This window comes from Puntigrus tetrazona, chromosome 9 (assembly GCF_018831695.1).
Source record: "Puntigrus tetrazona isolate hp1 chromosome 9, ASM1883169v1, whole genome shotgun sequence".
Taxonomy (NCBI): Eukaryota; Metazoa; Chordata; class Actinopteri; order Cypriniformes; family Cyprinidae; genus Puntigrus; species Puntigrus tetrazona.
In genome coordinates, this window is record NC_056707.1 from 8,125,122 (window position 1) to 8,135,726 (window position 10,605).

Consider the following 10,605-nt stretch of genomic DNA (forward strand, 5'->3'; position numbering starts at 1 on the left):
ACAGTTACCTTACTAACTATTAATAAGCAGCAAATAAAGAACTTTTAGGGAAAAGTCTTCGTTAATAGTTAACAATTCTTATCTATTCTGAAGTGTTACCAGAAACTTACGCAGTTTTGGAATGACATGAGAGTGAGTAAATCATGACAAGAGTTTTAATTTTCTGAGGTGAACTGTCCCTTTAAGACAATCTGGCTAAAAAATGAAAGGTAAAATGTAAACATGGAATGAACTCTATAACTGGCTTTAAAGAAAAGTGTGTGCTGAATGCAAAAATGCACACTGGTTTGCATTTTATGCTGTGATTTGACTGTAACAGAGAAAATACTGTGTGGTAAAGAACATCGCTGCTCTATAACAGGATCCTCCACTGGTGACAACCACAGCAAACACACAGCAAAACATTAAACACTTCACATTCCAGTGCTGACATCGATGCTCATCAGAATAACACACACTAACCAAATGAAACTCCTGCTACTATTCCTCTGTATTAGACGCATCCCCGCTGTGAGCTAGTTTTTATTTGCAACAGAAAAAAATATGGAAAAAGTCTAAAGGACAAAAATCGGTCATGGCAAAGAGGGATGTGGACTTGCCTCTTCTGTTCCCACCGTAAACAACGCCTACAGCAATAATAATATCCAGATGTGCATTTTATCCAGAGCTGTACCTTTTTACAAGATCTTGTCATAAAATAATGACTCGCTTCACTTTTGTACAATATACTATCCCGAACAATACATGTATGTCAGACATTTGGTTTTAAGCACTGGGTGGATTATTTTATCTAAAGCAACTAAAACTGAAGGTATATGTTTTATCATTTCATACATGACCTTGATGTTGCTCGAGCCAGACTGTGATCCCTATAGCTTAAACGGCAGTCTATAGCGTTGGAGCTAGCAAGATGTGGACATGGTTTGAATCATAAACAAAGTAAAAAATGAAAAAATACCTTCCATTGCTCCTTTACTAAACATCATACGTGTAAACAACGGCGAGTTATCAGACAATGCCTGCATATGCACTGTTCTTCAAAAGAGTGAGTGTGGCGACATAGAAAAAAAATGTGAAAAACAGAAAGACTAAAAAATGGGGAAAGGAAACAAGAGAGGCATGATGTCATTGATATTTTGTAAAGTCTGGGATTTTTTGGCCCTTAGGAGAATCAGCTGCTGTTGAGGACTCAATAGTGCAATAACAAAATGCTCAATTTCATTCAGTACTGTAATAATTAAATGGTTTTCAATCAATTTTTACTGTTTTTGGAAAGATTTGGTCCCACAACACAAGACTGAATCTACTAATGAGAAGAAATCTCTTTTTTGGGGGGGATTTTGTGAGATTATATGTTTGGGTCTGTTTGGCAGTCTGACAGTAAGAAAGGAAGATGAAGTGGAATGTATGGGATATACGTTCAGTCCGACATGTCCAACATGAACTGGGTGTCATGACTCCTGTCACCATGACGTTACAGTCTGGTAAAAATGCCAGCCTAATTACATTTCAGAAAACACTCATATACAATCATCCTTGAAGCGCTCACATACAATCTAGTCTCTCACTGGCATGTCTTCTATGTTCACACAGGTTATCTAAAGATACTCACATGCATATACTTCCAAATGCTTTTGACTTACAGTAGGCACTTTTTTAGTGCCCCTATTGCGGGTAATGAAATGTTCATATATTGATTTGGTAGTCGAGAACAACAGGTTGGCATGCATGCAAGGTCAATAAACACTTTCATTTTCTTATAATATGCATTTATTTTTACTTTATTTGTTCAATGACTCCCCAAAGACGTGTTTAACAATTCATTTTTCCAGACCCCTGCTTCGCGTCCAGCTAATCCTGCGGTGATTGGTGAGTTTCATTTAAGTGTTTGTAAGCTTTTTGGCAAAGAATATATTTGCATTTTCAATTAGACCAACGTGAAAATTGGCCCTGTGTTTTAATATGCATACTATCCACCTTATCGGCCCTAAATAGTATTATAAGCCTACATTTTCCCAGGTCTGCCGCACAAATGGGCGGACAATATTTGCTGGAGATTCATTTAAAAAAACGACTATAAATCAATAATTCAGAGTCGACTCTTTTCTTTTGACAGACAATAACTTTATACACTGAGCTCTTTCAGATTTAAGACTTTGCAGGATGTTTTCATGCACATGAAAACTCATTTATCCATAACGGGGGCACTTTAACAGTGAAACATCAATGGGAAAAAAGTTTAGTTTAGATAGTTTGCTGACACTTGAGCAAGAAGAGCAATCCTCACATTTCACATTTGATTTAGTGTATTACTATTTTACATGTCTCTAAAGCTATTAATATGTTTAGCACCTTCGTATGTTTGTATTAACTGTCCAAACAGTTTCTTCTCGCTCTCTCGGTGATCAGAGAGTGGAGGTCGTTATGTTTTCATGAACCTCTCAAGCACAGACTTAACTTTTAACAAGCACATCAAGCCTAAGGGGGATCATATTGGCTTTCAATAGCCATCTGAGAATGTTACGAGAGAAGAACAACATTGTCTTCTTCTCTTGGATTTTCTTTTTTAACTTTACATTGTCAAAGTTCAACACTTATAAACTTTTACTCCTCTGCCTAAAAATTGCCTTCAACTATAAGATGCTGTTGCTGTTGAGCAATGATGTAAACTGTAACTGTAAAAATATCAGATTTTAACTACACGATAATCATAAACAAAAGAATACACTAACAAAGTATGCTGAGGATATGACACCTATTTCTTGTCAGAAAGAAATGAAGAGCTCCTCACACTTTGAGTATATCAGTAGTATTATTAGTTGGTTTAAAAGTAGCTCTTCACATCTTGATATTGGAAAGACAAATAGTCCCAATAGCAGTTATTATTTTAAATCAGATTTTTGTCTGAAGGAAATGCTGGAGAGTTGCTTATAGTACAATGTACAATTTTGGTGTTGTTCATTTGTGATGTGTTTTTAAGTATTAATGTGGCTTTTTTCATTGATTTGGAGCCTCAACAATATAGCTACTGGTGCTGCACTTTTTACAATAATATTGCAAGAGTATAATACTAATATGATATCAATAATTAATTTTTAATGGTCAAACAAAACAATTTCTATAAGGGTTTAATTTAGCAATAGGGAATGGAAACGTGTTAGACTAGTCAATTATTTATTTAATTACTATTCATTATTATTAATTTTACATATAAATATGTCATCTTGTTTTACAAAATGTCAAGAGATAAAAGTACAGTAAGAATAATGCAAAAAAAAAAAAAATATCCGCTATGCTGTTTGTTAACTGCTTAACGTAGGCCTATAAGATTTGTTTTACATAAATTAATTTTAGCTATTTTGGGGCAGTTAGTGGGTGGCTCCAAAAGCTACAATAAAACTCAAGTCTCTGGTTTCCCTATGGTGCTAAGATTCCCACTAATTTGGAGGGCCACATTGTGTGCTAAGATTCTCTATTAGCAAATAAAAAGCCTGAAAACACATCAAACAGCTGCGAAACAACGCAATCCGTTGGTGATGTCCAATTAGTTTGAAGCTCATTGTTTGCTTTTGGTAGTTACCATGCAGAAAAGCATGCTATCAGTCATAATACATTGTACGGCTATTTATTTACAAATGACTTTTGAATACAGCTTCAAGCAAATCTCAGTATCTTGACGGCTGATCTTCGCATGCTTAATTTAATTGAACGGCCTCATTTGCATATTAATTCGACAAGGAGCTTCACAGGTGCCCTCCGAGCAAAGCGGTTTGAGAGGGGGTGTGAAACGGCTTTGCTCGGCATGTTTTGCCTTCGCAATCACCACGGGTGTGAGGGAACCAATCAAAAGCTGAATATGACGAGATGGTGTGAGTGTGTTTGTGTGCGTTGGGGGTTTATAATGGGCACGGCTGGGGATGAAAGTGGCCCACCAGTTGGTCACATGATAACAGCGCTTGATGATTCTCTCCCCAGGGGTTCTGTCTATTCCTGGTTTCTAGTCCAGGGTAACTCCCTTGATGGGTAAATAACAATACATTTGCATTTTTTGTTCTTAATTTAGGTTAGCCGTAATTTTCATCTGTATGCAAATGCGAGTGTGAAAATAGCTTTACAGGTTTCACACGAGTGTGTGTGCTCGGCGTATGTGTGCAAGCACGAGATAGCGAGAAGAAGAGGCAGAGGGAGAGCAAACGAGATCTTCTCCCTCCATAAGTATTCCACGCTGCGCTCAGATGCAGATTGCTGTGGGATTCTGGTTTGACAGGCTGGCTCACATCAAATGCTGCCAGATAATGTTGTTTAAAGAGAGAATCAGCCGACACTCATCGCCAGCAGCCTCAGAGGAGAGAAGCACCTCATTAAACTGAGCTGCACGTCTGCGTGTCCTCACACAGCTAGAGAGGAGCGTTACGTGAGAGCGCCGATCTCGCTCTGTGATTAAAAGGAAGGGAGTAGGGATCTGCGCTCCCGCTTGGCAGGGCCGCAATACAGAACGAGCGCGAGCGCTCTGGAAATGTGCGAGCTAGACTTCAGCTTAACACATGATGAGTCCTATTGTCTTGTCAACACCATTACAAATCTCCGTTTCATCTGTGAGCAATGGAGTGATGACACGTTTAATAGAGCATGTACACTCTCAGAAATAAAATAGGGAAAAAGTTGCCACTGGGGCGGGACCTTTTCAAAAGGCACATGTTTGTACCTAAAGGGCTCATTTTGGTACCTTGAAGGTACATATTAGTACTATACATATTTAAACCTACTTTTTGAAAAGGTACAGCTTTTGTACCTTTATTTGTGTATCGACAAAGATTGCTTTCAGGCCTGTAGCTACTGATTTTGCTTTAGCTTCATTTAGAAGAAAGAGTGGGGCTATTATTATTCAAAATGTGATATTTTAAATGAAAATATTGCAATTCTGCTTAAAAGCAAGACACCTGAAGGTTTTTTTTTTATTCTTTTTTAAAAAGTAATTATTTTTATTGTAATCTTTTGCATGGTTAGGGTTACAGACTATCTCTCCGTATCCCTACACTGGTATTTTGCACAATATTCACTCGTCAAAAAGAACAAAATAAAACAAAACAAAAACAAAATATATCGGTTTAATGCCAAGTATGGTATTTTTTACTCCGACACTGAATAAAAAATAAAAAACTCTGTCACAATTCTGAGAAAGAAAAGACAGAATTGTGAGATAAAAAGTCAAAATAAACTTTTTTTTTTTATATTTTATTCAGTTTAACTGAATGAAAACTGTGATTTCATATCTCCCAATTAGTAACCTTTTTTGTTTCCAAAATGCCATTTACATATTTCTGTACTTAATAAAAATTGGGTAACTACTGAGTATATAGGTACATTGTACACAAGTAGTACTCTAAATAAAGTTGAATTATTATTTTTATATTAGTTATATAAGTCTCGAGTGATGTCAACAAATATGCTAATAATAAATGCATTTTAAATATATTAGTGTTTTACTAGGACTTCTACCGCTGAATAACCACTGCGTAAACATTAGATTAAAAACCATAGGAAGAGGCACAAATCAAAGCAGATAATGCAAAGTTGTTTTCTGTCTGTGCAAACAGCGCAGCGGACTTACATCTCTGTCACAGGGCTGCAGACGTCTGCGAGACAAATGAATCAAAACTGTTTACCTCCAATTAAATCAGTTAGTTTATCGTGTGTATTGTGAGTGTAATTGGTGGGCCGCAGCAGTCAGCGCTTCCTGCTTTCATCAGGCCAAATTAAAAGACAAACACGTATCAGTGTAGTGCTAACTCCATCTGTTGAACTGCGTAAATCTAACGGTCCTGGCCACCTGATCCATGTTCTCACCTCTCCTGTGGCCCATTTGGAGAAATACCCATGCAGGTGGCAACGCACACACCTTTATCTGAGCCAAGTCTCATTATCATTTTGGGAGTTTGGTGTCAGGCCAGAGGTCATGCGTTACAAAACATGGCTGCATTTCTGCTTTCGGCCTACAGAGGGCTCTCTGTTTCCTAATACTGGCTCGCATCTCTCAATCTCTGTAAGTGACTGTGTCATTTTAGCTTTTAATTATTTACAGCTCAGTTCGGTAATGGGGCAACACTAATTAGGTTTGCATTCCTGCGCATTGTGTGGAGATCCACTGTAGCCGTTTTGAGTGAGTCACAAAGCCAGGAGAAATCTAATCACGGGAATGATTATCTGCTGTCTCTTGCACTGTGCTGTCGCCAGAGATGTGTATTGAGCTGGCTTTGATGAGAGAGCAAAGTTTTAACAGCGTTGCAGGCCTGGGCCTCTCTAGTATTAATTTACGCGCCAAAGGTGCTAATAGCATTTGGGGCTGAAATGAGTGATCAGATTTCACACAGATAGAGAGAGCCAAGAGAAATCTCGTCAGAAGGTGGAAAGTCAGGGCATTGTTAGTGTGTTTTGAAGAAGCTAAGACATTAACATCAAAATTTGTAGCAATGATTGAACGCTCCCTTAGGGAGAAAGATTGTTTTGACGTATCAAAACTACAGATCACTCACTGTTATCAAACTGGGTAACTTCTGAAGCCAAGATATATAATGTTTTATAAAAGGTATTTAGAATGGCTTAAACTTCAGACATTTGATTATCTCAGTTTGAACAAATGTGAAACTATCTCAAAAAGATCTTGTGGCATCATTTCCAAAATTTCAAAGCCGCTTGAGATGAGTAAACATGATCAGAATATTTTTATTGTTCATCACTTCCAATCAAGCTTCCGTTCTGTAAAGTATTTTTATCATTTAAAAATTACGTACAGAAAATTATTTAGATTTTTTTGAGAATATAAGGCATTGAATGTTAGCTGTTTAATTATGCTTAGCAAGACATAATTTTTTGTAATATTGTGATATTTTATTACTGTTTTCTATTTTCATGCATTTTAAATCATGGAAAAGCTGAATTTTTAGATATGCTAAAATACTTAATATTTTTTGAGGAAATTATCCTTTTTTTTCCTTAAAAAGACCAAAAGAAATTTGACCCCAAACTTTTAAACGACATTGTATGAAATATAGCTTTATAATGCATGACATACACAAGCCTGCGAAACCACAGCAGATTTTTTTCTAGCTCGGGTTCATGCGTCATGTTTTAAGCCTGACTGAGACTGATCACTGGAGCCCCGTGTGAACTTGACCCACTGGAGCGGATCCCTGAGATGCTGGTTGAGTGTAACCGGATGATAAATCATAAAGGGATAGTCTGATGGCCATATGGCCTCAGGCTGCTCTCTGCCCTCTCTCCCTGCAGGACCCACCACCACACAGCATGGACACGCTGACCCTCGCTACAGAGGCCTGGTCCCTGCCTCGGCCACCATTAACTCACACAAACAAATGGTCACATTCCCTCCCCCCTCGACACGCAGTCCCTGTTTGTCTCTTGCTTTTTGTCAGCGCTCTGCCTCTTCTTATTATCTCATTGATACGATGTATTTTGCTCAAATGCTGCACAGCGAGCGCCATCAGTTGATGACAGGTTTTGAAGTTCCCCGGCTCATTTTGTATAGATGCTGTGTTTTTTTTATTCTGTCATGCTGCGGAAATCAGTGTGACAAATAAAACTTCTCATAGGTTAAAGGAAAAAAGCATGTCTTGTTTTTTTTCCTCTGTTTTGTTTTTTCAGTACATTTAGCTTTTAGAGTCAAAGCTGCTTAAAACCCAAAACTTACTATTTTTGATACATACAGTATATATATACAAAAATAATAATTAACAATAATAATAAAAAAGCTTGCACCATACATATAAATCACATTTATGTCAGGCCCATTGTAAACATTATCTTGGGGGAAACATGACTGAAGAAGTCACTCATTGTGATGCATTCCTTCAAATTACTTTTTTCTGCAATTAGCATGTCAACTACAAGGCCTCTTTCTGATGGAGATGGCAAAGCCCAGCGAACTATAGTGAGTAAAATACCCTTTTGTTGTCAGAATGGCTCAGATTGGAGCTGGTGGGGGAAGTAAGACCACCAAAAGCACCTGTTTACCCTTTAGAAAACACACTCCACACACACCAACACGTTTTTTTTTCCCCCTGTCAGCTTTCGGTTGCAGGTGAGAAGAAAATAGAGGAATGAGCAGCGAGGTGGAGAGAGAACAGAAGAGTGGAAACAGAGGAAGCAGGTTTGAGTCGTGTTGTGTTTGGTGGTGTGTTTGTCTTTCACACTGAGTGCTGGCTCACAGCAGATGGGCTCCTCGGTGGGTGGAGCAGAGTCAAAGAGACTGAAGGATTCCCCCCTCCTGAGACCCTCCACCCTCCCTCGTGCATTACCATACTCATCCCGAGGAGGGGTCGAATTCAGTCCTGTGAGCCTTCAGGGCCTGAGCGCTTTCCCTCCCCCCAAACACTAATCTGTGAGGAGAAAAAGATGCCAACCGCATCTGTTTACAGGACTGTAAGTAAACATAGCAAGATAAACGGGGATGTGGAGGAATAGCGCTTGAACAGGGGAAGACTCCCAAGAACTGTAAAGTCATTTCTTTATTTTCAAAAGCAGATTAAGGTGTTTTTCTGAGTGCCACTGATGCAGATGTTACTCATCTGGCCCAAGCGGAATCTGTGCCACACATTTGGGAATGTGCTGCACTCTTATTAAATCATGTTATTAATTTAACAATGCCCGTGGCTATAAATAAAACTGAAGTACTCAGCTCAGTTTAACGTATTTTAGGATTTTAAATCCATTTCACAAAATGCAATCATATTCCGCCAGGGCATACACATGAAGAAATTCAATTTACCGGATTGTTTACACATAATAAATTTAAGAGATTATCAAAAGCTGATGCAAAATAGAGCAATAGGTTAGATAACGTCCAGACAGTTTTCTCAGAAATAATTCTGTCATTATTTACTCATCCTCAGAACAATCATTAAAGCTTCCCAGCAATTCCTACAACAGTTTTCTGTTCGCCAAACCTTTCTGTGAACAGTTCTAAAAAGAACAATTAAAAAACAATAGAACCTTTTCGCACTATTAAAGAGTGTTTTTGTTCAATAGAAAGGTTCTGTGAAGGTAGAGATTATTTCTGGAATCTGGAATCACAAAAGCTTTTTATTTTCATCTTGAAAATCCTTCTTGATTTAAGAATTTCTGTTTTGGGTGGAAACAAGACAAAAAAATGTAGGCCTGAAAAGCTTTTTTTGCAGTGTGGCTAAACATTTTGTTCCAAACCTGTATGAACTTCTTCTGTGGAAAAACAAAATTAGATATTCGGAAAAATGTAAGTTTTTTTTGGGGTGGGTCCATGTAATGAAAGTCAATAATGGAAAAAAAATGTGAAAATCAAATTCACAAAGGTTTGTAATGACATGAGAATTACTATTTTATGGTTGAACTATGCCTTCAAGATTTTATCCACCTGAAAATCAATCAATGTGTACAATATACAGATTTCAATATGATTCAAACACTCCTGTTAAGCAGACTACTGAGAAAAATAATCTTCATCAAAGTTGTTCTTTTGGATGTATTTGCTGACCTTATAATGTCAACTGCAGGAAGCTGTTTTTTTTACACAATTGTCCATCATATTAAGGACTTCCACAATCTTTATCAGAAGATTGGAGCATATCCTATAAGCAGCACAAACAACAAATTAGACAGATCGAGCTGCTGATTCAAGATAGGTGGCCCAAGTGAACAGAGAAAGAGTGTAGTGAACTTGTTCCAGCAGTTGAGGGAAAGATTCTAATCTGCTGTGGAATCTCAAACTAGACACGTAGAAATTCATCCCTTAGTCATGGTTAAAAATGAACACATTTACAGCTGCAAAAAGTCTGAGCAAAGATAGATGGGCTGAGAGTGTGTGTGTGCACTGCAGGGTCAGCAGCTTTACATGGAAGAACACTGTCCACACACACACTGCCCATATAGACATGCAGGGTAAGTATTTACGGCCAGGTCGTAAAGCACTTTGTCACATTACAGCAGGAGGCTTTCAGAGCAGGAAGGAGCTCTCATTCACCTGAGAGAGAGAACAATACAGCACATAAATATATTTGGGAGTAAAATTACAAAAGTACAGTAGCACATGCATAATGTAATACATGTGTATCATGAGACAAAACCATCCCACTCTCATACAGCAGCAAAGAGAGGAAAGTATTTCATAACTCAATCTTCCAGTGAAACAACAGACTTCTTTTTGATGACATTTGGCGAGACTTTTTCAATTACTTAATCGTTTGAAATTCTTCTTAAAATTAACTGCAAACTCACATTTAGATGTGCTTGCATCCAATAAACAACAACTTTTCAACTGTCAATTTCTCTTGGATATTGTCAAGAAATTATGTGTTTCGTCACAACGGCAATTTTTTTAAAAACGTAAAAGTAATTTCTGTGCCACTAGTGGCATCAAACAGAATTGAAAATTGTCTTCAGACAGGTTTTTTTCAAACATCTTTTTTTCCCATCTTCCAGTTAAACAGACAGATTTCCAAGTAGTTTTCCTGAAAATCGTTACGGCAGACCTATGAGAATAGTCTGAATATACCTTGCAGGACTTTATACCATCAACTGCCTTTTATACTTCTGCATCGTTTAGAACAGGAAACA